This window comes from Macaca thibetana, chromosome 17, assembly GCF_024542745.1.
Source record: "Macaca thibetana thibetana isolate TM-01 chromosome 17, ASM2454274v1, whole genome shotgun sequence".
Lineage (NCBI taxonomy): Eukaryota > Metazoa > Chordata > Mammalia > Primates > Cercopithecidae > Macaca > Macaca thibetana.
Window position 1 is genome coordinate 27951757 of NC_065594.1, and position 27063 is coordinate 27978819.

General features: G+C 37.1%; 2 protein-coding genes across 11 annotated transcripts in view; one reads left to right on the forward strand and one right to left on the reverse strand.

Moving 5' to 3' along the window:
- CAB39L (calcium binding protein 39 like) overlaps window positions 1-27063 on the reverse strand; it is a 135994-nt gene that overhangs the window by 103426 nt on the left and 5505 nt on the right. For 4 of the 10 annotated variants that reach the window (XM_050766344.1, XM_050766345.1, XM_050766338.1 and 1 more), the window contains exons 2-3: window positions 17991-18113; window positions 16854-16929 (exon numbers count right to left, since the gene is read on the reverse strand). The gene's annotated coding sequence lies outside the window, so the exon portion shown is untranslated. The remainder of the gene's footprint in view (window positions 1-16853; window positions 16930-17990; window positions 18114-27063) is intronic. The other 6 variants (XM_050766342.1, XM_050766347.1, XM_050766346.1 and 3 more) reach the window with 3 other exon arrangements.
- Window positions 1-27063, forward strand: part of PHF11 (PHD finger protein 11) — a 211056-nt gene that overhangs the window by 94820 nt on the left and 89173 nt on the right. The gene's annotated exons all lie outside the window — the stretch shown is intronic.

The window sequence follows — 27063 nt, forward strand, 5'->3', positions numbered from 1 at the left end:
ATGTGGGCTTGCTGGGCAGTGTGGCTCATGCCTTTAATTCCAGCACTTTGGAAAGCCGAGGTGGGGGTGGATCACTTGAGGTCAGGCGTTTGAGACTACCCTGGCCAACATGGTGAAACCCCGTCTCTACTAAAAATACAAAAAACTAGCTGGGTGTGGTGGTGGATGCCTGTGGTCCTAGCTACTTGGGAGGCTGAGGTGGGAGAATCACTGAAGCCTGGGAAGTTGAGGCTGCAGCTAGCCGAGATCATGCCACCGCACTCCAGTCCGGGCAACAGAGCAAGACCCTGTCTCTCAAAATTTTAAAAATAAAAATAAAAAATGTGGCCAGGTGCGGCGGCTCACATCTGTAATCCCAGCACTTTGGGAGGTCGAGGCGGGTGGATCATGAGGTCAGAAGTTTGAGACTAGCCTGGCCAACATGGTGAAACCCTGTCTCTACTAAAAAATATACAAAAATTAGCTGGGTGTGGTGGTATGCACCTGTAATCCCAGCTACTCGGGAGGCTGAGGCAGGAGAATCACTTGAATCTGGGAGGCAGAGGTTGCAGTGAGCCAAGATCATGCCACTGCACTCCAGTCTGGGTGACAGAGCAAGACTACATCCCGAAAAAAAAATAAAAAATAAAAATAAAATTTAAAATGTGGGCTCTGATATATTTATAATCTATACACTCTACACTATGGTATTGGTGAAGCCTACAGACTTCTGAGTTTCCATTATAACCTCATGTTGAGTAAAGTTTTAAGTGCACAGGAAGGGTGCTGATTTGGCCCTCATACAGAACAACTTTAATGACACTAGAATGTGAGCTAGTGGATGGGGAGGTGCATCTAAACTGGGTTGTAGTGAGGGTAGAACATGTCACTCTGTTACTGGCTTTAGAACAAGTAGAGACCAGTGGCCTATAATTGCAAATAGAAGAACTATTGCCCCTCTACAGAATGTGCTTTCAAACCTTACCCCAACCCACAATAAAAAACATGGCTAACACAAAAACTCCAGTAACAAGCTAACATCCATGCAAGTAAAGCAAAAGTTTCACACCTGCTCTTACCACATCTGATGCAGTCTGATACTGTCTATGCCACTTAATTTAATATTTTGAAAATGTGGATTGCAGCTCACCAAACTGATTTTATGACCCTCTAGTGAGTGGAAAGCCACAGTTTGAACAATGCTGACAAGGAGACAGTGCTCTTCCCCTGGACCTGTAGGCGCTATGTAACAGAGCATCCAGTCATGAAGAAAACTGGCTCTGGAGCCTCCTGCCTGACTTCACGTACTGACTCTGCAACTTACAAGGTGCCTGGACAAATTAGTTCACCTCTCTGGGCCCCCATTTCCTCGAATGTAAAATGGAAATAATGTACCTATGTCATAGGATTATTATAAGGATTAAATGAATTAATATATACATATAAAGTACTCAGAACAGTGCCTGGTACACAGTGAGCACTGTATAAATATTAGCTAAGATTATTATTATTAATGTGCCTACTGAGGAGGAAAAACACACACTGAGAATTAGGTAAGATGTAAGAGAAGGTCAAGAGGTCCTACATATCCTCATGCTCTTGTTAGAAGCAGAAAAAGAAAACTGATAATCTCAAAATCTTCGACATAGAACCAAGCATGTTAGTCTATATTAATTTGGTGTTTCTCTTTGATGCCTAAATAGATATTCAAACTAGATCTCACAGTTTATGTTGGCATATAAAATCTCACTGGCTCTTATCCGAACCCAATCCACTCCTGATTAAGATAATGGTCGGATAGTAATCCATTCCTGATTAGTGTTGAATAGTTAATTTTGAGATAGTGAGCACTTTATATTCCAATTTTTAAAATAGCTTATTAGGATATCATTTACATACCACAAAATTAAGTGTTTGAGTGTACCAGCCAATGATTTTAGGGGATTGAGGAGAGTTGTGTAATTCAATTTCAATGCTGCAATTCAATTTCAGAACACTTCCTTTACTCCTATTTGTATCATCTGCCTACTTGCAGTCTGCCTATTTTAAATGAGGAAAACAATCATGCATTTCCAGGCCATCCAAAAACGCCAACTAATTCCCACAAATATGACTAACATATCCAACTTAACTATTTAACACTACTGTATCAGATAGAAATTACATTTTCCTTCTACAGTGAAGCCAACATGTCCTATAATGTAAATAAACAATATAATAATATGTCAATGGTATTAAAATATTATCTAAATTGGACTCAGACACCTGGCAGAAGCAAATAACAGAACCAAAATAACAGAAGCAAATAACAGAAGCAAAAACCTTCAGGGAAAGGGAAGAGAAAATAACGATAAAACACACCTTTGGGAGCTTAAGAGGATGGGGAGATTCTATCAGGGGAAAGACTGAAATAAAACTGTAACAGCCTCTCATGTTCTCCCAAGAAGTTTTCAGCAGTGCTTACAGGCAGAATTCTTATCCCATGTTTTCAATCTAGAAAGTAAAATTTGAGTAAAAAAAAAAAAACCCCTGCAAGTCATTATGCTAAATACTCAGAAAGTGAGAATACCCACTAGGATGGCTATAATGAAAAAGACATACTAAGCACTGGCAAAAATGCAGAGAAACTGGAACTCTCAAACATTGCTGGTAGAAATGTAAAATGGTACAGCTGCTTTAGAAGCAGGTCAATAGTTCCTCAGAAATTAAACTCAGTCACCGTATAACCCAGCAATCCCATTCCTAGGTTTATATCTAAGAGAAATGAAAACATACACCCATACAAAAACTTATATATGAATGTTCAGAGCATTATCCATAATACCCCAAAAGTAGGAAAAAAAACAACAAATGTCCATTAACTGCTGAATGGATAAATGTGGTACATTCATAAAATGGAACATTATTTGGTAAAAAAAGGAATGAAATTCTGATACATAATATAATACGGGTGAAAACACTACAGTAGGAAGCCAGTCTCAAAAGGTCACATATTGTATGATTCCATTCATATAAAATGTCCAGAATAGGCAAATCCAGAGACATAGAATAGGTTCATAGTTGCCTAGAGTTAGGAGAGTTGAGAGGAAAGGGGAAGTGACTGCTAAAGTTACAGAGCTGCTTTGCAGGGTGACGAAAGGGTTCTAAAATAATTGTGATGATAGTTACATAACTGTGAACATACTAAAAACTACTGACTTGTACACTTCAATGTGTGTTCTAGAATTCTAGAATACATTAATTCTATCTCAATAAAGCAAACGCATTTTATTTATTTTTTTTGAGACAGAGTCTGGCTCTGTCACCCAGGCTAAAGTGCAGTGGCATGATCTCAGCTCACTGCAACCTTCCCCTCCTGGGTTCAAGCGATTCTTCTGCCTCCTGAGTAGCTGGGATTACAGACATGTGTAACCATGCCTGGCTAATTGTATTTTTAGTAGAGCCTGGGGTTTCACCATATTGGCCAGGCTGGTCTCAAACTCCTGACCTCAAGTGATCCACCCACCTAGACCTCCTAAAGTGCTGGGATTACAGGCATGAGCCACCACACCCAGCCAAGCAAACATATTTTAAAAACATCATTTTGCCATGTGCTTTTTACTCTTTCACCTCATGTATATTTGAAGAGAACCGTATGTTTTCAATTAATTTACATTTTATTCACCAAAATATTTTGTTTGTTTTTTGAGACAGAGTCTCACTCTGTTGCCCAGGCTGGGTGCAGTGGTGTGATCTCGGCTCACTGCAACCTCTCCCTCCCGGGTTCAAGTGATTCTCTTGCCTCATCTTCCTGAGTAGCTGTGATTACAGGTACACGCCACCATGCCTGGCTAATTTTTGTATTTTTAGTAGAGACACAGTTTCACCATGTCGGCCAGGCTGGTCTTGAACTCCTGACCTCAAGTAATCCACCCACCTCGGCCTCCCAAAGTGCTGGGATTCCAGGCATGAACCACCCTTATTCATCAAAATATTTTCAAAGAACTATCTGATAAATATCAAGTCTTTCAAAAGTTCTTCAAAAGCTTATTTTCCTCCTTTCGATCATAAAGTTCTATTCCACTGAAAAATAAGAAATTCCAGCCTGGGCAACACGGCAAAACCCTGTCTCTCAAAAAAATACAAAAATTAGCCATGTGTGGTGGCATATGCCTCTAGTCCCAGCTGCTCAGGGGGCTGAGGTGGGAGGATTGCTTGAGTCTGGGAGGTCAAGGCTGCAGTGAGTCAAGATCACACCACTGCACTGCAGCCTGGGCAACAGAGAGAAACCCTGTCTCAAAAAATAGGAAGAAGAAGAAGAAGAATAAATGAAATTCAAAATGTAAAATCTCCAGTGCTCGAATCACAGTTTTCAAATTCAGCTTTTGTACTGTCAATTGGCAAAGCAACAACAAAAACCGCAAACTTTATTGTTTTAATCTATTTGGTTCATACTTTGCAAGAGATGGTGGAATCTAGAAAATTTTAATCAGGGATTTTATGATCTTCCCCTCCCCAAACCCCGCCAAATCTGAACAAAGAGCTCAAACTACTTTTTTTCCTTCTTTTATTCCATATTATATAGAAGAATGCCACAGTTGCAAAAGAGCAAGCTATCTCTAAAATCCAGGGCCAAGATCAGCAATCCCAGTACTAAAGTCAAAAGAATCAATAAACAGTAAATAGGATTCATTAAATTCATTCTGTTTCAATTTGTCCAGTTTTTAAACACATTATTCAATCACAGCCATCATAAAATAAGAAATATTAAATGCATTAACTTTAGATTAGAGGATGACAACTTTAAGGAAGTTGCAGATATCCATTTAGATATCCATGAAAGACAATTATGTTAATACTCTTTAATGTACAAGATTTTATTATAATTTCTATAGCACTGTCAAGAAAAAAAGGAGGGAGGCCTCAACAAACTGACAAGCAGGCTAACATAAATTTAAGTGTCTTGCCATATTTATCTATGTAAATAAATTCAGTTCTGAAAAATAATGCATAAATATACTTTAATGAGACAACTCCATTTATCCTCACCTTGTTGACTTTTTCATCTTATGTTTCCCAAATCAACTCCTCGGTTGGTTTATTAGCATTTTGCAATTATAGTTATATACTTTATGAATGTATTAGAGACAGCTAATTGTCTTCCAATATCCATTCTCTACTTCTTCTCTAACAAAATGCTCTTTATTTCATCATTTTGCCAAACAGTACAAAAGGTTAATTTTCCAGGCTCTTGCCTCAGCCTCCGGACTAGCTGGAATGAGAGCTAAAGGTGTCAGTGTGACTTAGTCCTGGACAATAAAATGCAAGTAGGGGCTTCTGGGTAGACATATTTTTCTTTATTCTTCTAAGTAAAACCAAAAGCCATGTACATTATATTTATCGTATAAAATGTGTTTGCTTTATTGAGATAGAATTAATGTATCCTAGAATTCTAGAACACCCATTGTTCTAACTTAGAAATGCTAAGCATCAGCAGTACTGTTGGAATTACGAGAATTTGAAAGATAGCCGCATATAAGGTCAAGAATCAATAAGTAGAACTACAAAGCAGAAAGAAAAGTATTACATTTAAAATAACAGTAAACTCTAAGGGACTTAGAAATAAATTTAGCAAGCGAAGAACACATTTGCATGAAGAAAAAAAAATAATCATATCTAAGGGCAAAGAATAAGATCTGAACAAGTGAGCAAAATATCTGTGCAGGAAAGTTAAATTAAAACCAAAAGGATTCTGAAAGGTGGAGAGATGGCAAACTGGCTAGGGACCTCAGGACCCAGGAGAAAACATGGTAATGATATCCTGAATTTTCTTATTTTTGCTTTCTATATCCCATTCTGGATACTGGTGAAGCCAGCAACCCAGGAACACCAAGTGCAAAGAAACTGCCTCCCCTCTCTGTCTGCCCCCGCAAAAAGACTGCTTTCTCTAGCCAAAGAAACATGAAAGGGGCACCAAGACAGAAAACTTTTAGGCAATAAATAACTCCAGACAAACACTACAGAAAAAAGTGAAACTCCACCTCATCCCCACCAGCAAAAACCAAGTGGAAAGCCTGGACTTCCATCCCTGTCCAACTGTAAGAGGAGGCACCCCAACCTCTTTCCCTGAATGGGGAACAAGGGGAAAGTTAGGACATTCATCCCCCTTGAGCATGATCTAATATCCCCCTTCCCCATCTGCGTTAGTGGAGACCACTGTAGGAGCCTGGACTTGCAGCCCATACATCAGTCGCAAGGTGCTCCTCCCTGCACTGCAGGAGTGGTGCCAGAGGGGACTTGTTGAGTGCCAGACTTTCACCACCACTTAGCAGTACCAAGGCCTCCACTCCACATGGTGTCAGTGGAGGTCCATCAGAGAGCAGTAATAAGGCACTCCTCTACCTCCTAACGAGCGGGGTACCAGTGGAGGCCTAGTGGAGAGCCTGAACCTCCTCCTCTACCCAGCAGTAACAAGCAAACCCCCTCCCCCAGGCTGTCAACTGAGAACAAGGAGAGAACCTGAACGTCCAAGCCCACCTGGTGGTAATGAGGCAACCCTGTCCACCCCCAGCAGTAGTGTTGGAGGGTGCCTGCTAAAACACAGATTTAAGTAAGACCCAGTCTTATAATACACAAAAACAACAACAACAACAAAACCATAATACATGAATGTCCAAGTTTCAGTCAAAAATCACTTATTAAATCACAAAGAGATTTACCATTTGTTTTATGTGTGTGGGGGAGGGATAACCTATTATACCAAGCACCAATAAGATCTCAAATTGAATGATTAAAGACAATCAAAAGATGTCAACACTGCAATGAAACAGCTTGACTGTGCAACAATTTTCTTTTCCTCTCAAAATCTTCTGGCCCTTCAGATTAACATTCCACTGATACTGCACTTACATGGTAAATGCCTTTACTAATTTATAAATTATAAACTTTGTGATAAAGAGTTAAGTATTTCCAAAGAATTTTAGCCCAAGGAAAAGTCAGCATTTAAAAATTTATTTTTGGCTGGGCGCGGTGGCTTACACCTGTAATCTCAGCACTTTGGGAGGCCCAGGCGGGTGGATCACTTGAGGCCAGGAGTTCAAGACCAGCCTGGCCAACATGGCAAAACCTCGTCTCTACTAAAAATACAGTAAGTTAGCTGGGCATAATGGCATTTGCCTGTCTTCCCAGCTACTTGGGAAGCTGAGGCAGAAGAATGGCTTGAACTGGGATGCGGAGGTTACAGTGAGCTGAGATCGTGCCACTGCACCCCAGCCTGGGAGACAGAGCGAGACTCTGTCTCTAAATAAATAAATAAATAAATAAATAAATAAATAAATAAATAAAATTTTAAAGTGTATTTCTCCCTTAATTTTTTTTTCTTTTTCTTTTCTTTTTTTTTTTTTTTTTTTTTTTTTTTTTGAGGGATGAGTCTCACTATGTTGCCCAGGCTGGTCTCAAACTGCTAGGTTCAGTGATCCTCCCACCTCAGCCTCCTGAATAGCTGGGAATGTAAGTGCACCCGGCTTCCCTTACTTTTTTATTTCTTAAACTTACCATTGATTAGAAGCAACTAGAATGAATTCCTTGCACTTCTAAAATTTATTATTCTCTAATATTAGTGTGCAATTCTTACAAGAGTAAGACTAAAAGCATTTTAAAAGTCAATCTTTAAGTATTAAAAAACATACTGGAAAAACTCATCAAAAATAATTGATGAATGAGATGATACTAAGTCATTTTTAAGAACACTAGAAAATGTTAATCTTATATTCTCAGTATACAGACTTTTTCCAAGTTACACGTAAAAACTAGGAAAAAACAAAATCCACAGACCTAATGCGGAAATGTGATATGGCTTGAGTGAGGATAAAAAGAGGAAGAAACAGATGTGCTACCTGTGAAGGACTATACCATAGATCAGTGATGCTCAATCGTTAGTATCATCAGGATCACCTGGAGAGCAGGTGCAACAGATTACTGGGTCCTGTCCGCAGAATTTCGGATTCAATAAATCTAGGGCAGCTGAGAATTGGCATATCAAACAAGTCCCCACGGGATGTTGATTCTGCTGGTCCAGTGACCACATTTTGAGAACCACTGCCTTAAAGAGATGATGTGCAGATCACAAAATATAATAATAAAGGTCAGCTATTGGAAGCCTAACTCTAGTGAAGCAAGCAGAACTCTGTACCTAATGCTGAATTAAGATTAAGAATTAGGGTCAGGGGCAGTGGCTCACATCTATAATCTCAATATTTTGGGAGGCCAAGGTGGGAGGATCACTTGAGGCCGGGAGTTACAGAGCAGCCTGGGCAACAGAGCAACCCCCCATCCCTACAAAAAATAAAATAAAATAATTTATTTTAAAAGAGTAAAAATTAGTGGGAGAGAAAGGGAAGTCAACCTTAAGTTGCTGTAAAGGTAAAAGTTCATAAGAACCAGAAAATTTAAAAAAAAAACTCTCTTCCCATACACGACAAACTTATTAATGCATTTATTCAATATTTATTGAACAAGAACTATATGCCAGGTACAACACATGGAGAACACAAACATAAATAAACATTAACTGCTAAAGAGCTCATCATCTATAAGGTGAAACAGAACAAAAAGCAATTACAGACCTAGAAAAGTTAAGGAATTCAACTAAAATAACAAATACAGAAAAATCTTTTCGGCAAATTTGTAAGTTATAACTTCAATGGAATTCTTATTCTTTGGTGACAGGAAAGAAAAAGGGAGAGACTTCACTCTATTAACAATAAGAATCACTCAAAATAGAATAATGAGTCCATACTGACATAAGTAATTGAATAATAAATAAATGGAAGAGAAGGGACAATCTCCTGTGCAGAAGAATTCCCAGTAATTAGCAGGTGGAACATAACTCCCCACTCCCTGAGTGTGAGTTATAGATCATGACTTCTTTCCAGAGAGCGGCATGAAAAGAGAGGTGATGGAAACTTGACTGTGGAGAAACCTCACCAATACTACCTCAGCCTAGTGATCAAGGTCAGCATCAACAGTGATAAGTCACATTGACAGTATGTGATGAAAATGGCACTGCACTTCTGAGATCTTCCTCAAAACTCATAACCCCAGTCTAATAAAGAGAAAAACATCAGACAAGTTCAAATTGAGGAACACTTTTACAAAGCACTTGACCAACACTTCTGAACACTGTGAAGGTCATAAAAAAACAAGGAATGTCTGAAAAACTGTCACAGCCATAAGGAGCCTAAGGAGACATGATGACTACATGTAACGTGGCATTCTGGAGCAGAAAAGGCTCATTAGGTAAAAACCAAGGCAATTCGAATAAAGTATGGACTCTCGTTAATGATAATGTAAAAATGTATCAGTATTAGTTCATTAATTGTAGCATGTGAATATGTAACAGTTAATAAACTGGTTGTAGGATATATGGGAAATCTCTGCACCATCTTTGCAATTTTTCTGTAAATCTAGAATCGTTTTAAGAAATAAAATTTATTTTAAAACTTGAGAATTAACTTCTCAGAATACTGATTTAGTTTTTAAAAGTCACAAAATTCCAATGATGGAAAATAAAGGAATACATGAGTATATTACTGATTAAGTAAAGGAATAAATAAGTATATGGAGATTTGCTGCTGACAGGAATTTCTAAATAAGTTTAATGTATATTTTATAATGAGAAAATGGGAATATCAAATTATGTATTTTTAAGTTAATGGTACTGAGGTCATTTCACCAGAATTACACCATTATAAAGCTATGATTGACAAAATCCACAAGAATGCATTAAGCAGAAAACACGGCCAAAAATTTTTCAGTAGTAAAACTATTTAAAATGTAACAAGCACAAAGCAATTCCAATTAAATAAATACTGAAATAAGATGTCAGTGTAGAAAAGAATGAACCTGAATTAATATTTCACAATGCACATGGCAATACATTTCAGGAGGTTAAAAAAGTAAACCTAAGAAAAGCCGAAAAATAACTAAACAGGAGAACATTTTTTTATATTACCTTAGGAGAAAAATTTGAGTACTGAAAAAAAGACAATCAATTTGAGTATTGAAAACTTTTATTTTTATATGAAAAATAAAAACTTTTTATGCAATCAATAAAACAAAACTTACAGGAATAAATGTAACAGACTAGGAGAAATCATTACAAAGCTTGCTACCCAAAATATCCATATACAAAAATACAGGCATATGTAGAAAAATACATATGTCTATATATACATATATAGAGATGAGTATAAAAGTTCAGCTGTGCATTGTCAAGGGAATAATTTCCAAGTAGGAATACAATAAATGAATCAAGACATAGCAAAACGCATAGCTCTAGTAGCAAAATTATTTGGTAAACTATGCAAAAACAGGCACAAAGCTAAAAATATTTACTATTTGACTTTTTACAGAAAAGGTTTGCCAACCCCTGGGCTAAAGAGGCAAGTTAATTCATTGACCTACACAATTTTTGGTGAGGTCGAGAGAGTCATTACAGATAATCCTCTTCAAAAAAGGAGGAAAATGGAAAGTACATAGAATCAGGTTACTAAAATACAGAGGGAAATGTTGGAAATCTGGAAATCCGTTAAGACTCAGTCCTATTTCCATCGGGAAATGATTCTCCATGGTTCTGGGATCCATCTTCCAAGTTCATCCCTCTGAGTCACTCTTTCTTTTTTATGAAAGGTAGCACTTGCTTTCTGCTGAGTAGTTTTCTCATCATGCTTCCTGCTTGTAGAAGTTTGGGGGTTCAAAGGCATCTTTTCATTTTGTACTCTCTGTCCCCTTTAATCCAAGCTAGTAGTGAGCCTCAAAATACATTTCTCTTAAAGCTTTGTGGGTCTCCTAGGAATCTCACTGGGGTTCTTTGCACTAAACAAAAGCCACATGCACATATCTTTTTCAGATAAGCCCTCCTCTACCTTGAGATTCTGCTGAAATGGCTGCAGGATAAGGACCATTCCCTTAAGCTTCTTGGAAGCCCTATTGTTTGATTGAATGGATTGGTGAGTCACACCATTAGTCTTTCTTTAGAGGCCCTTTTATGTGACTGAAAAGTATTCTGAGGCAGAAACTTAGATCTTTCTTAAATATTAACAAAGGATTTTACAGCTACACTCTCAACTTTGTCCTTAGTTTTCCTGACAATGTCTTGGATCTGATCCTTGTTCAAGAAGGAAACTAGAATATTTCACCCTAAAATATGCTTCTTTAAAATAATTTTTTTTTTTTTTTTTTTTTTGAGACGGAGTCTTGCTCTGTCACCCAGGCTAGAGTGCAGTGGCGCAATCTCAGCTCACTGCAAGCTCCGCCTCCCAGGTTCACGCCATTCTCCTGCTTCAGCCTCCCAAGCAGCTGCGACTACAGGCGCCCGCCACTACGCCCAGCTAATTTTTTGTATTTTTAGTAGAGACAGGGTTTACCATGTTAGCCAGGATGGTCTCGATCTCCTAACCTCATGATCTGCCTGCCTTAGCCTCCCAAAGTGCTGGGATTACAGGCGTAAGCCACCGCCCCCGGCCAATTTATTGCTCTTTATTGAAGATTTTCTATAAACTGGGATTTTAAACCACTCTAAGCCACTCTTGAGTTACTTTTCTCTCATGTGAACTGCACTGCAACATTACTAAATGTGCTTGTTTCTCTCTTGTTCATCTGTTTTTTGCTGCAGGAGTCTGTCCCAACTACGAACTTAGTAAGGTTGAGGAAAATTATTATTTCTCCCTTTCAGTTAGAAGAAGCCATTTCTTAATTTTAGCATCATTTACTGTTTGGAGAGGTGACATGGTCAAAACCATCAAGTCTCAGCTCCGTCAGGTTTATCAATCCTTTCTTTAGCATACTTGCTCCTCTCACTCTTTATGCATAAACCAGGTGGCACCTTCAAGTCTAGTTGGAAATCTTCTTAGCTACAGTACTCAGTTCATTATGCGCATTCTAGTTTCTACATTACTACAGGTGACAGTGTTGCTTTATAAAGCTTATGCTACTACATTAGAAGGATCCCCATTCCTCCAGTTTCTAACAAGCTTCTCCCTACTTTCCTTTAAGCCCTTCCTGGCAACCTCACCAAAAAACAGGAGACTACAGTTTCTCCAAGATACTTTAGGTTTACACTGACAGTGTCTTCAATGTCCATAGAACATAAGTCTCATTTACAACATAAGAAAGGAAAGAAACAGGGAGGGGAAGGGGGAACTTCTTCACATAACTTCTCTTTTCTTAGGGGGAAAATATTGTTCAGGGAGCTCTCCAATAAACTTCTATATCTCTTTGGTCTGAAGAGGATAAAACAGTTACCCACTAAGTGCAAAGGAGTCTAGAAAAATGAGTATCTGGCATTTTCTGCCTCAATCATAAAAAGAAAGCAGGAAAGTAGGAGGTTGGTATGACTTTTGCATAGACAATCAATGGTCTGCCACAAAAGTTAAGTAAAAAGCACAGCAAAGATAAATGAGTCAATGATTAAAACCACATATTTTGAATATGTATTTCTAAATTCCAGAAATTAAATGGTTTACCTCAAAGATATCTGAAAATTTGTTTTTGATACAAATGCTAAATTAATATTCTTCCCTATAATTATATAGCATTTTATACCAGACTATTCATATATGTATTCTTTACAATAGCCTTGAAAGAAAAATAAAGCAAATATTATTATGTTAGTCCCACTTTACAGATAAGAAACACGAATCAATGGTATGACCATAGCTTATTGCAGCCTTCAATTCCTGGGCTAGAGTGATGCTCCTGCCTCAACCTTTCTAGTAGCTGGCCCTACAGGCATGCCACCATACTGGCTAATGTTTAAAAATTTTTTTAGAGATGAGGTCTTACTATGTTGACCAAGCTGCTCTTGAATTCCTGACCTCAAGCAGTCCTCCTGCCTCACCCTCTCAAGTAGCTGAAATTACAGGCATGAGCCACTGCACCCGGCAAAAAGTCATCATTTTTGACAACACTAATCCTATAGTAATTTGCTTAACCCACTATCACTGACATTAGGTTATTTCCCATTTGTCACTCCCATGGTCAATCCTATCAAAATATTTTCATGCATTATTTTTCCCTCCTTACTTAGCTTATTTTATTAGGAAAAAATACCACAAATTGGTTGACTGGGTCAAAACATACATACATGTTTAGAACTTTGCTATACGCTGATTTCTAAAAGCAATTTAACATAGTTTAGTTAACTAAAGATGCTATCAGCATGAGTATACCATGAGGTTCGCCAAAACCTCACCATCCCCAATACCTTGCTGAATTCTTGCTTATTTAGAACGAAATAAAATGTTCTAATGTTCTCTTATTGTTTTAATTTGCATTTGATTACTTGTGGGATCGAACACTCCTTTTTGTGTTTTTTACTTTCTTCTTATGAGAACTATAAGTTTATATCTGTATTTAATTTACTAGAGTCTTGAGATTTCTCTTATAAAATTTAATAAGTTCTTTATTTCTCATAAACATGCTGTTATTTGGTTCAAATATTTCTTCTAATGTTACCTTTTTTATTTTGGTTTTACCAACATTCATTTGTACAAAAAATGTTATATAATAATTCTATTCTATAAAATGTTCTTCAGTGTTTTGTTTTGTTTTTTTCACTCCAAAATGGAAAAGTTACCAGCTGTCCACAAAGTTGATAAACACGCTACCAGCTATAATACTTATTCTCCTTTTAATCAGCCTGGGGTTTATTTTGATCTATGATATTCAATTTAAATTTCGTTGCAGATTTCAAAAATTGTACTTAACTAAAGATGCCCTTTTGCATGCTGCTAACTGCTATAGATAGTTGAGCGGATTAAGATAACCCAAATAATGTGGAACTACTATAAATAACATAAATGCTGTGAATTTAACTATAAAATCTGCTACAGGAAATCAGTAAGGCATGTGTAAACATTACCTAAAAGAGACAAAACAGCTCCCAGACCCACACAAGGTGGTTATAACCTAATTGAAAGTGCTCTAACATCATCTATTTTAGAAGACAAATGGGTCGTTCAGAAGGGGCACTGGTCAGCCATTGGCGTATAGGGCAGGGAAAAAAGTTACTGGGTTTTTCTCCTTTTTCAATTAATTCTTCCTACTAACTATACATTTCTTTTTTCAAGAATCATTTTCAAGAAGTTTTTAGCTTCCTGTGTTTGTTATGTGGTACTCCTACTCTCCTTTATTTAAGAAGTTAATGATTTTAGTTATTTCTTATTTTATCCTAGAGATTAAACTTTTTCTCAAGTACACTCTGGGTGAGTTGTCTGGTCTCAGGGTCTGGATGTTTCTGATCTGGAGGTGAGACTGGTATTGATATGGCTGCCTAAGGCTATCTTTGCTGATATTATCAAATCTTTGAATCCTAATTCGTAATTCCTGTTAATACTGCAAGTGTCATACCTGTTCTCTTCATATTTTCATAGAATTGCACTGAAAGGCTTAATGGTTATATAATCCAAATAGAAACTCAATTTGCAAACCTTTCACATGAGTTATTATCAAGACACACTCCTCTATTCACTATTTCTATTTTCTGGCTTTATTTCTTTAAAAAGTGTTCTGTTAAGAAATAATTAACAGTAAGCTGTGCATATTTAAAGTGTACAACTCAAAAAGTTTGGACATTTGTGTATTTACCCGTGAAACCATCATCACATCAAGATAGTGAACCTCCTAAATCTTTCCTGACCCTCTGAATTCCTTTCCTCCCTTCCCTTGCTGTCCCCTCTGCATTTGATATGCTTCCATTGCTATACTTATATTTTTCAGAATTTTTAATAAGTGTAACATATTCTTTTTTGTCTGGCTTCTTTCACATAGCATAATTGTTCTGGGGTTCATCCACTTTGTTACAAATATTGCTGAGGAGTATTCCATTGTATAGATATACCACAATTTTGTTATTCAATTACCTGTTGATAACCACTTTGGCAAACAGTTTTAGCAGCTTCTTAAAAAATAAAAAAAGGCGGAGCATGGTGGCTCACGCCTGTAATCCAGCACTTTGGGAGGTCAAGGTGGGCAGATCACTTGAGGTCAGGAGTTCCAGACCAGCCTGGCCACCATGGTGAAACCCCATCACTTTACTAAAAATACAAAAATTACCTGGATTTGATCACAGAAGTAATACACTTCTGTAATCCCAGCTACTTGTGAGGCTGAGGCAGGAGAATTGCTTGAACCTGGGAGGTAGAGGTTGCAGTGAGCCAAGATTGTACCACTGCACTCCAGCCTGGACAACAGAGTGAGACTCCGTTTTAAAAAAAATACAAATAAAAAATAAAAAAATCTACCTACCATTCCATTCCTAGGAATTCACTCAAAATAAAAGAATGCATATGTCCATATAAAAACTTATACATGAAGATTCATAGGATCTTTATCTGTATTAGCTAAAAATTAGAAACAATTCATCTCCATCTACACATGCATAAACAAATTGTGGTATATTCATAAAGCGACATCCTACTTGGCAATAAAAAGGAATAAACTATTAATATACATTACAGACAATATGGATAAATCTCAAAATACCTAAGCTGAGTAAAAGCAAAACAAAAAAAATGAGTATGTATTTCTTGCCAATTCTTTTTTTAATGCACCTGATCACTTTACAGCCTCTTACTCTTTGTTTTATAATTCCTATTTTATTTATTGAACATATTAAACTATGTACATATGTATGTATTTACACATACATACATACATACATACCTACAAGCTCTCGATCTGTTGACCAGGCTGGAGTGCAGTGGCGTGACCATGGCTCACTGCAGCCTTGACCCCCAGGCTCCAGAAATCCTCCCACCTCAGCCTCCTGAATAGCTGGGACTATAGGTGCACACCACCACACCCAGCTAATTCTATTTATTGTAGAGACAGGGTTTCACTATATAGCCCAGGCTGGTCTTGAACTCCTGGGCTCAATCGATCCTCTTGCCTTAGTCTCCCAAAGTGCTGAGATTATAAGTGTGAGCTACTGCAACTGGCCATAAACATATTTATTTCATGTAATGTGTATTTCTAATAATTGAAATCTCTATAGATCTGTTTCAGTTGTTTGCTGTTTCTGCTGACTCTCGCTCTTAGTGTTTTGATTTTTTCCCCCTTGCTACATTTTGTAATTTTTAAAAATGTGTATAAGCTTACTTTTTAGAATTTTGACTACAATTATTTGACGACTGCATTGATAGTACATTCCCCCATGGAATTCCTCCAAGGACGATTTTTTATTGTTTTTACCAGGTACCTGAGAGTATTACAGACTGAGGTCCAATTTAAATTAAAATCCTCCACTTGTGGAGTTTTACAAACTATAAAAATGGTGTAAATTAAGGCCCCAAATTCAAGTGAATGTGAGCTGATAACCAAGAATTATTAGGGAAGATTGTAAGTCTACCCAGAACTGAGTATCTTTGCAAGATGGTCTCTGATCAGGCTTCTTACCTTTATATGGGACCCAGGGATCTTTTTCTCTAGTCCTCATCCTGCTCCTTACACAAAGCTTCTATGCCAACAGAAATCCATGGATGCCCCCAAAGTATTCAGTGACTTCAGCACCTGCTTATCTCACAGGATATATTATACTTGTTTTATTTCTAGCCCCAGAAAGTTCCCCTTATTTTCTTAATGGGCTCATCCATTCATGTAAAAGGATATTTTTTATACTGAATCTAGTACCTCACATGGTTGGTGGAGGGAGGAATTCAGGCTCTCTAGTCTATCATACTGCTACAAAATCAGTCTACCATTTCTGCAACTGCTTTATAAAATTTAAATACAATATTATATTTATTCCTGATAAATTTTATTTTGGGATGTTGAGTATAGTCTACAGGTCTGTCAAGAGCACTTAAAATCTTGATTGAGTCATCATAGTAGCTTACCTTAGAAGTTGTATATCATTTGCAAATTTGTTTGAACCTTCTTAGCCTTCACCAAAGTCACTGATCACCACAGCTTCTGACAAAAAGAAAAGCTTTAAAATTAATTTGTAAAATCTTTATAGCAAATCCAACATATTTTCTTATTGCTCTCAGTTATATATTAAAATTCCAGTTACAAATTAAATTTCCATTACAAATTACAAACACAAATTAAAACTCTCAGTTACAAATTAAATTTCCATCATAATCAAATAACTGATACATCAAATTAAAACAGGTAAATTTTCATATCCCAATAACTTCAAGTGGCAGACCTTTCAAACAGTAGTATTGAACTGAATGAAAAATATATTTATCATCAAGGGAAACCAGTAGAAGTATAAAGCATTGGCTTGGGTAAAGGGGGCTCTAGTACCTCTGAAATCTCCAACAGCCCCCACCTTCAAAAGGAAGAAACATAATTTATTTAAACTAGTATCTTAAAGGTTGGTGTTTACAAAAAGGCTGTGCGAAGGCTTTCCTGACTGAAGGATACTTTCTTCCCCTTAGATATTCAGTAAAATTTTAGCTCTTTCATATTTCTATTGTTTCTTTTTTTTTTTTTTTTTTTTTTTGAGGCGGAGTCTCGCTCTGTCGCCCAGGCTGGAGTGCAGTGGCGCGATCTCGGCTCACTGCAAGCTCCGCCTCCCGGGTTCCCGCCATTCTCCTGCCTCAGCCTCCCGAGTAGCTGGGACTACAGGCGCCGCCACCACGCCCGGCTAATTTTTTTGTATTTTTAGTGGAGACGGGGTTTCATTGTGTTAGCCAGGATGGTCTCGATCTCCTGACCTCGTGATCCGCCCGTCTCGGCCTCCCAAAGTGCTGGGATTACAGGCTTGAGCCACTTTCTATTGTTTCATAGCACAAAACATAGAAGGGCACTGAAGGGTCATAACGGGAAGCTTTGATAGGTTTCTTGCTTTTAACAACATCATGAAAACCCATACCTGTTAGATTTTTTTCTTTTCTACTTCACCACTTTTAGTTCACACCTTTACCAATTTCAGTCAGCAACGGCAATTTCTGTAAAATCTATCTTCATCACAAGAATGTGTATGTGTGTGCTTGTTTCCCCATCAGAAATAAAAGAAAACTTACACTTCTCTCCTTTAGCGCATTGCTCTTGCATGAAGAATGAATAAACCACTGATTTGGGGTTTGCATCTTTACATTCTGAGCAGCAACTTAGAATGCTTTGCTCCAGGATATTTGATGGATATCCTGCAATAATGTAGGAAAAACAGCACAGGCTTTGGAGTCACATCAATCTGGGTTTAAATCTCAATCTTCTACTTAGTAACTGGCTAATCTGAAGCAAATTTTTAATCTCTCTGAACCTAGTGGGAAAATAAGATGGGTCTCAATGTATAGCTGCCAAGAAACAAATGATATAGCATCTATACAGTGTCAGCAAAGTGCCCACCATATAACACAAACTCTATTATGTTAGCTTTCCTATGTAATTTTATGCTTCATTTTCACTTTACTCAGTCAAAGGAATTTCCAGACTAAATTTTAAGTTATAGCCTTGATAAATTTTATGGTATTGTCCAACAATTATCAACATTTTAGGCCAGGTGTACTGGCTCACTCCTGTAATCCCAGCACTTTGGGAGGCCGAGGCAGGAGGATTGAGCCCGGGAGTTTGGGACCAACCTGACCAATATAGTGAGACCTCATCTCTACAAAAATAAAATTTTAAAAAAATTTAAAAAATGAAAACATTTTTCAACACTTAATGCTTTCAAAATAGCAGTGCATCAATACTACTACTACTGAATATATCCCACCAAGAAAGTACATTTCAAAATCTATGTTATAGAGTCACTAGAATTTGTTCCTTTTTGTGTGTGGTTATGTCACCAAAATGTGATACAGTCTTGTAAACTTATTTCAGTTCCTTTTCAGATTTTTCTTTCATTCTACCTTTTTATTTAATCCCACTTTTGAATATGTACACATACATGATGATTTAGGGTTAAAACTACAGAAACAACTTCTATTTAGAGAAATCTCTCTTCTGTTGTTGGCACCTTTACCCTGTTCCTTCCTCCTGTGGATAGATTCCATACTTTCCAATGCCTTTGTTTTTTCCACTTCCTAATGTATTCTACAGATCATTCTCTATTGGTATATAGAGACTTTCTCCCTTCTTTTTTATGACCTCTATGGAAAGAGGATGACTTGGAAGGGGCACCATCTACTTGGAGACTGTTGCACTGTCTGGATACACCTCAGTTTATGCCATCAGTTCTCTATTAAGGGGCATTTTGGTTATGTCCGATCTTTTGCAAATGCAAGTAATATGCTGCTGTGACTAACCTCCCTTTCACTATTCTCTCCCACGCAGTTTATGCTTATGTATCCTTACCAGCAATGTATCGAAGTGCCTATTTCCCCACAGTCTACAGGGCATATTGTGTAACTTTTGGATTTTGTTGAGAAACACTTTAGCATAGCTTTAATTTGTATTTTTCTTTGTATGACTGAAGGTGGAATATCTTTTATTTTATTTTATTTTATTTTTGAGACGAAGTCTTGCTGTGTTGCCCAGGCTAGAGTGCAGTGGCACAATCTGGGCTCACTGCAGCCTCCGCCTCCCAGGTTCAAGCAATTCTCCTCCCTCAGCCTCCCCAGTAGCTGGGATTATAGGTGCTCACCACTATGCCCAGCTAATTTTTGTATTTTTAGTAGAGGTGGGGTTTCACCATGTTGGCCAGGCTGGTCTCGAACTCCTGACCTCAAGGGATCTGCCCGCCTTGGCCTCCCAAAGTGCTAGGGTTACAGGTGTGAGCCACCACGCCCAGTCTGGAACATCTTTTATATGTCTGTCATGTGCATTTCTTTTTCATATCTTTGACCCATTTTCCTACTGGGTTGATGGTCTTATTTGCCTGGAATTTTAGGAAGTTGTTTTCACCAAGGAGGTTAGTTCTTTGTGATATAAGTCCAAATATTTTTCTCCGTTTTGTTGCTTGCCTTTTGACTTTGCTCATGGCATTTTTCACCATTTAAATACTTTTTTATTAATATAGTAGGATTTACCATGGTTTTTTTTTTTTTTTTAAGAATGAGTCATAGGTATAAAATCCTTGGTTTACGCCTTCATAGACTTTAAATTTGTTGTTCCATGGCTGTTTTGCTTTGTATGTTGCTGTTTAGAAGTCTGTTGCTAACCTCTCCTTTCTGTCTGGAAGCCCAGAGGAATTTTTCTTCATCATTTTGAAAGTCCAGTTGTTTTACTAGGACATGACTTGGAACTGACCATTCTGGATCAATTTTCCCAGTACACAATGAGCCTTTTCAACATGTAGATTGGAGTCATCTCTGATTTCCAGAATGTTTTCATGGATTGAAGCTTAACTATTAGCTTTGCTATTGTTTTTATCTTCTTAGGAACTCTACTTTTACTTATCTTCTATATTAATCACTTTCTATTACTTTTTAACCTTTCTTCATTTAATTTTCACTCTCTTAGTTGTTTGCATACTTTTTCTCAGTGCTTCTTATATTCAGTCCAATCTTTTCTATGTACTTTGGAATTTAGCTACATTTTTTTCTTTATGATTTTTTTTTTTTTTTTTTTTTTTTTTGAGACAGGAGTCTCTCTATATTGCCCAGGCTGGCCTCAAACTCCTGGGCTCAAGCCTCTCAAACAGCTGGAACTACAGGCAGGCACCACTGCATCTGGCTTTAACTTCATTTTAAAAGCCGATTTTTCTTCTGATGCATTTTATTTTCTGGGTTCAGTAAATTCACTTTTCATATCTTCCTCTTTTTGTCCATTTGTTTTGCAGTTTTGAATTTGGATTTGAGACTTTTTATCTCTACAGATGCTAGTTTAAGGATATTTTAAATTCTTGTGCTGTAGTTTTGTGCTGTAGTTTTCTTTAGTGCTATAGTTGGATGTTTCGGGAAGACTTTTCATCAACTAAAATTTGTTAAAAACTTTTTTTCTTATTTTTTGTAGAGACTAGGTCTCGTTATACTGTCCAGGCTGGACTCAAACTCCTGGGCTCAAGTGATCCACCCACCTTGGCCTCTCAAAGGGTTGGGATTACAGCCGTGAGCCACTGTGTCCGGCCCAGTTGAAATGTTTTGACTATCGTTTTGTTTTCTAGCTAAAGTAACTTTATATAGATGTTGCCTGCCATCTTCTGTTCATCTTGAAGTATTTTATTTTCCCTAAACCAGATATAGTTGTGTACAGGCAAAAGCAAGGAATTTAGATAACTTAACTGGATTTTTTAGTCAATAGTACCTAATAAAGTTTTTTTTTTGTTTGTTTTTAATTAATGACTCCTTTTTGGGTGGGAGAAATGATTATCTATTTTCTATTATGTTTCACCAAGATTCTTAATTTCTACTACCTCTTCTCTTTATCACCAAGGCTCCAGGTAGATGGTGATCCTTCCAAGGCACCCTCTTTCCTTTCCCCAGAAGCAGTACTTTCCCGAGACTGCCTCTTTGGTCTCATTTTCTTTCAAGTCTCTTATTTCGTCTAATGGATCTCACACCTCTTCTCACTTCTCTATTCAGGGTGGGGCTTTCTCTTTCTCAGAATTAGCTGTATTCTGCTATCCCCTAGGTCCCACAACCTCTCCTCATTTTTAGTCTCCACCTCACTCGCCACTTCTCCATGGATTCTGCTAGACTGCAGTGTTGATTTCCCTGCATGCCCACAGACATTTTGCTAGCTATTAATGTATGCTTACATATCAATAAATTTGTATGGCTTTTCTCTTGTTAATCTACTGTTAGTTTAGTTCAGCCAACTCAGTTATCAAACCTTCAAAAGGGAAATTTAAGCCTCCCTGCAAATTGCTGGTTATTATTTAATATTATTATTACTTTGACACAGGGTCTCACTCTGTTGCCCATGCTGGAGTGCAGTGGTGCAATCACAGCTCACTGTAGCCCTGACCTCCTGGGCTCAAGAGATCCTCCGACCTCTCAGCCTGCTAAGTACCTGGGACTACAGGTGTGTGCCACTATGCCCAGCTATTTTTTTTTATTTTTATTTTTTTTTAAGAGATGAGGTCTCACCATTTTGCCCAGGCTGGTCTCAAACTTCTGGGCTCAAGCAATCTTCCTGCCTTGGCCCCGCAAAGTGCTGTGATTACAGGCATTAGCCACCATGCCCAGCTGGTATTATTTTTATTAGTGTTCTACCTTGCACTTCTGAGTATGTTTAAGCTTCTACCTGTCAGTTTCAAGGGCTATCTTTTTGCTCCTAGCTAATTCCTAAGAGGCAAACAACTTTATTCTACTTCTCATTCACCCTCCTCTTTTCCTCCCATTTTTTTTTTGTGGGTTATTTCTACAATGTCAGACCATGTAATATTTACATACTATTTTATCGTCATTATCCCCACTTTTTAATCTTGATGCTACACACAAAATATATTCAATTTGCTCATCACCAGATCTTATGTTGAAGATTTTCCAATCATTTCTTGGTTGTCTGAAATCTGTTCTCTAGTATACCCTTCAGAAGGATTCATGGGAACAATTATAGCCATTTTCCTTGAACTATTTCATATTCATAAATGTTTGTCAATGCCCTGAATTCTTGAAGGGTAGTTTGGTGAGATAGGAATTATTTTATTTCTTTGAATAAATACTTTCTTAATATCTGACATAAAATGTTGCCACCAAAAATCCAATCTGATTTTCTTTGCAAGTGATCTGCTTTTTATTTCCCCCATCAATGTAAAAAGGGTTTATTTTTCAAAATTCAGCAATTTTATAGGACCACATCTCAACGTTAACTGTTGTGGGTTAATTTCTCCAGGTTTACAGGGTGGCTTTCAACATATGTTACATTTAAACCTACTTTAATGTTAAGCGTTCTTGAATTACAGTCCTAATAGCTGTTCTGGTCCATTGCTTTGGCTTACTTTATGTGTAAAATAAGTAACATAAAATTTACTGTTTTAAAGTATTCAATAAGTGGCATTAAGTATATTCAGTGTTACATAAACATCACCACAATCCTTTGGCTTACATTTGGGGAACTCCATTTATATTTATTCTGGCTCTCTTTGCCAGTCTTGTCACCTCTTGACTCCTTTTAAAAAATCTTTTTATTTTCTTCATTTTTCTATTTTTCTTATTGTACTTTCTGCGATGTATATGCTCTCTTGGTTTCTTTCTAATGTAATTACCATTTTAAACTGTCTCCTTTTTCTTAGTCTTTTATTGAATTTTGTCTGCTCTCATTGCACCTCCTTCTATGGTCTAGCCATTTCACTTTTTTTTTTTTTTCCCCTGAAAACATGGAAAAGGGTGAATTTTATTTACTTTTTTATAATTTCAAGTTTTCTTTTAGATTTGGGGGTACACGTGCAGGTTTGTTACATGGGTATACTGTGTAATGATGAAGTCTGGAGTATGACTGATCCTGTCATCCAGGTACTGGGCATTGTACTCAACAGTTAGTTTTTCAACCCTTATTGCATTCCTTCCCTGCATAGTATTCCATGGTTTATATGTAACCAATCCATCCCTGATGGACACACAGGTTGATTCCACATCTTTGCTATTGTGACTAGCACTATGATGAACATATGAGTGCATGTATCTTTTTGGTAGAACAATTTCTTTTGGATATACACCCAATAATGGGATTGCTGGTCAAATGGTAGTTCTGAGTTCTTTGAGAAACCTTCAAACTGATTTCCACAGTGGCTGAACTAATTTACAATGCCACCAACCGCGTGTAAGTGTTCGTTTTTCTCTGCAGCCTCGCCCACATATGTTGTTTTTTGACTTTTTAATAAAAGCCATTCTGACTGGTGTGAGATGATGTCTCATTATGGTTTTGATTTGCATTTCTCTGGTGATTAGTGATGTGGAACTTTTTTTTATCTGTTTATTGGCTACTTGTTCTTTTGAGAAGTATCTGTTGATGTCTTTTGACCACTTTTTAATGGGGTTTCTTTTTTTGCTTGTTAACTTCCTTATAGATTCTGGATATTAGACCTTTGTCAGATGCATAGTTTGCAAACATTTTCTCCTATTCTATAGGTTATCTGTTTGCTCTGTTAATAGTTTCTTTTACTGTGCAGAAGCTCTTTAGTTTAATTAGGTCCTACTTGTCAACTTTTGTTTTTGTTGCAATTGCTTTTGAGGACTTAGTCATAAATTCTTTCCCAAGGCTGATGCCCAGAATGTTTCCTAGATTTTTTTCCTAGGATTCTTACAGTTTGAGTTCTTACATTTAAATCTTTAATATATCTTGAATTGATTTTTGTATGTGGTGTAGGGTAGAAGTCCAGTTTTAGTCTTCCATGCATGGCTAGCCAGTTTTCCCAGCACCATTTATTGAATAGGAAGTTCTTTCTCCGTTGCTTCCTTTTGTCAATTTTGTTGACAATCAGATGGCTGTGGGTGTACAGCTCTATTTCTGGGTTCTCTATTCTGCTCCATTGGCCTATATGTCTGTTTTTGTACCAGTACCATGCTGTTTCGGTTACTGTAGCCTCAAAGTATAGTTTGAAACAATCTACACATTCAACAGCACTGAATGTGTAGATTGTTTTGGGCAGTATGGCGATTTTAATGATATTGATTCTTCCAATCTATGAACATGGAGAGTTTTTCCATTTCTTTGTGTCATCAATGATTTCTTTCAGCAGTGTCTTGTAGTTCTTGTAGAGTTCTTTCACCTCCTTGGTTAGAGGTATTCCTAGGCAGAGTGTGTGTGTGTGTGTGTGTGTGTGTGTGTGTGTGTGTGTGTGTGTGTGTGTGTGTATGGCTATCATAAACAGGATTGCATTCTTGATTTGGCTCTCAGCTCCAACATTATTGGTGTAGAAATGCTACCAATTTTTGCACAGAGTTTGTATCCTGAAACTTACTGAAGTTATCAGTTCCAAGAGCCTTTGGTGGAGTCTTTAGGGTTTTCCAGGTATACAATCAGATCATCAGCGAAGATAGTCTGATTTCTTTTCCTATGCAGATGCCTTTTGTTTCTCTTGCCTGATTGCTCTGGCTAGAACTTCCTACCTATCTCATGTCTGAGCTATTCTTATTTCTGATTTATGTGGTTCTTTCAAAGATTTCATCTTTTACTTAAATTCTCTTAGCTTATTCTGAAATATTTAGATTGTCATTTTCATCTGCTTTGTGGCCACATTTTTGGGGTATGTTTTCATAATCTCATGTAATGTTTTATGGCTTATTTTGATGATTTTCTTATAATAATTTAGTATATATATTCCATTTTCCCATATATTTATATAACTATATACTAAAAGGAGGTTCCAGGCTAGGTACAGTGGCTTATGCCTATAATGCTAGCACTTCGGGAAGCCAAGGCAGGAGGATCACTTGAGTCCAGGAGTTTGAGACCAGCCTGGGTAACATAGAGAGATGCCATGTCTACAAAAAATTAGCCAGGCATGGTGGCACGTATCTATAGTGTCAGCTACTCTTTAGGCTGAGGAGGGAGGTTCACTTGAGCCTGGCGGGTCAAGGCTATAGCAAGCTGTGATCATGCCACTGTATTCCAACCTGGGAAACATAGCAAGATCCCATCTCTAAAGAAAATAAAAAGGAGGTTCCTATGTTACTGTATGGACATGCTGGAGTTTAAAAAAAAATCTATTTCTTAGTGGAATCTGGTTGTTTCCAGTTTTGGCCAATTACAAATAAAATTGCTATAAATATTTGCAGAGCAGCCAATATAGGTTTTCATTTCACTTTTCATCACCGAAGCACAATCATCAAAGGGGAAATCAAAACCACAATGAGATACCCCTCCATACCTCATATAAAGGCTAAAAATTTTAACTGATAATGCCAAGTGCTGACAAGGATGAAAAACTACTGGAACTCTCTTATCTTGCTGGTAGATCTCAATCTAGAGTGGGCTTGCTAGATCATGTGATAAGGATACGTTTAATTTTATAACAAACTGTCAAATTGTCTTCTAGGTTGCTGTACTATTTGCAGTCTCACCAGCAAGACTAAGGTTTCTCCTTGTTTTGCATCCTTGCCAGGAAATGTATTGTTTGTTTTGACATTCTGAGTAACAGGTTGTGTACTAGTATCTCACTGTGGTTTTAATTTGCATTTTCCCAATGACTATTCTATACTTTTTTCATTTAACACAAAATGGTAACCACTTTCCTATGTCATTCAGTAGCCTATGCCACTACCCTTTGAAAATGTTCCTTTTAAAAGACTGAAAAATATAATGATGGGATGTGTCATAATTTATAAAACCATTCTTCTACCATGAGATATTTGTTATTTCCAATTTTTCACTAGTACAAAATTACACTGTGATTATAAAGCTTTGATTCTATCTCTACTTCCTTACAAGTTTCTTAGAAAAGGTCAAAAGGTATATGAACTTTTGTTTCTTTATGCATTTTGACAAACTGCTTTCTAAAAAAGTTATACAAGTGTAGTTTTGTACAGTGACTAAGGATTTCTATCTCCCTATATCATATACTATATTATTTTATAGAGGTTTAAGAAATAATTTCATTATTTCTTTAATTACAATTGTTTTTCATGCAAGCCATTTGTTCTTGTTATCATAAGCTTATTTATGTAGTTTGTTCATTTTCTATCAGGGTATTGGTGTTTTCATTTGTTGATTTGTAAGAGATGAGCACATTCTCCAAAGGTATAGATTACACTTTTCACGTAAAGCCTAATAGGCCTACTCTGGCAGCTTCTCACTCCATTCTTTATTCAACTTGAAATATACTTCAAATGAGCAAACATTTATCAAATGTCAACTGCATACAAAACACTTTGTTAGACTCCAGAAGTCCTGCCTCCCAAGGAGTTATTTTGCTTCTCACATTATAAAATATGCATACATTAAGAATTTGAGTACAGCAAACCCTTGAACAACAATGGGGATGAGAGGTACACTCCCTACCCCATGCAGTCTCCTGCTCCCCCTATAACTAACAGCCTACTGTTGACTAGAAACCTTACTGATAACATAAAGAATCTATTAACACATTTTGCATTTTGCAAAATATAGAACATTTTCCCATCTGCAGGTGTAGCCGCAGCTTCATGAATTTTCTTTCTTCTTCCTCTTTTTTTTTTTTTTTTTTACAACGATCCTTATGTTGGATTCATTTATCTTGAAATGGCAGGCAAAAGCAGCTTCAGACCTTAATCTACAGTACATATGAAGCAC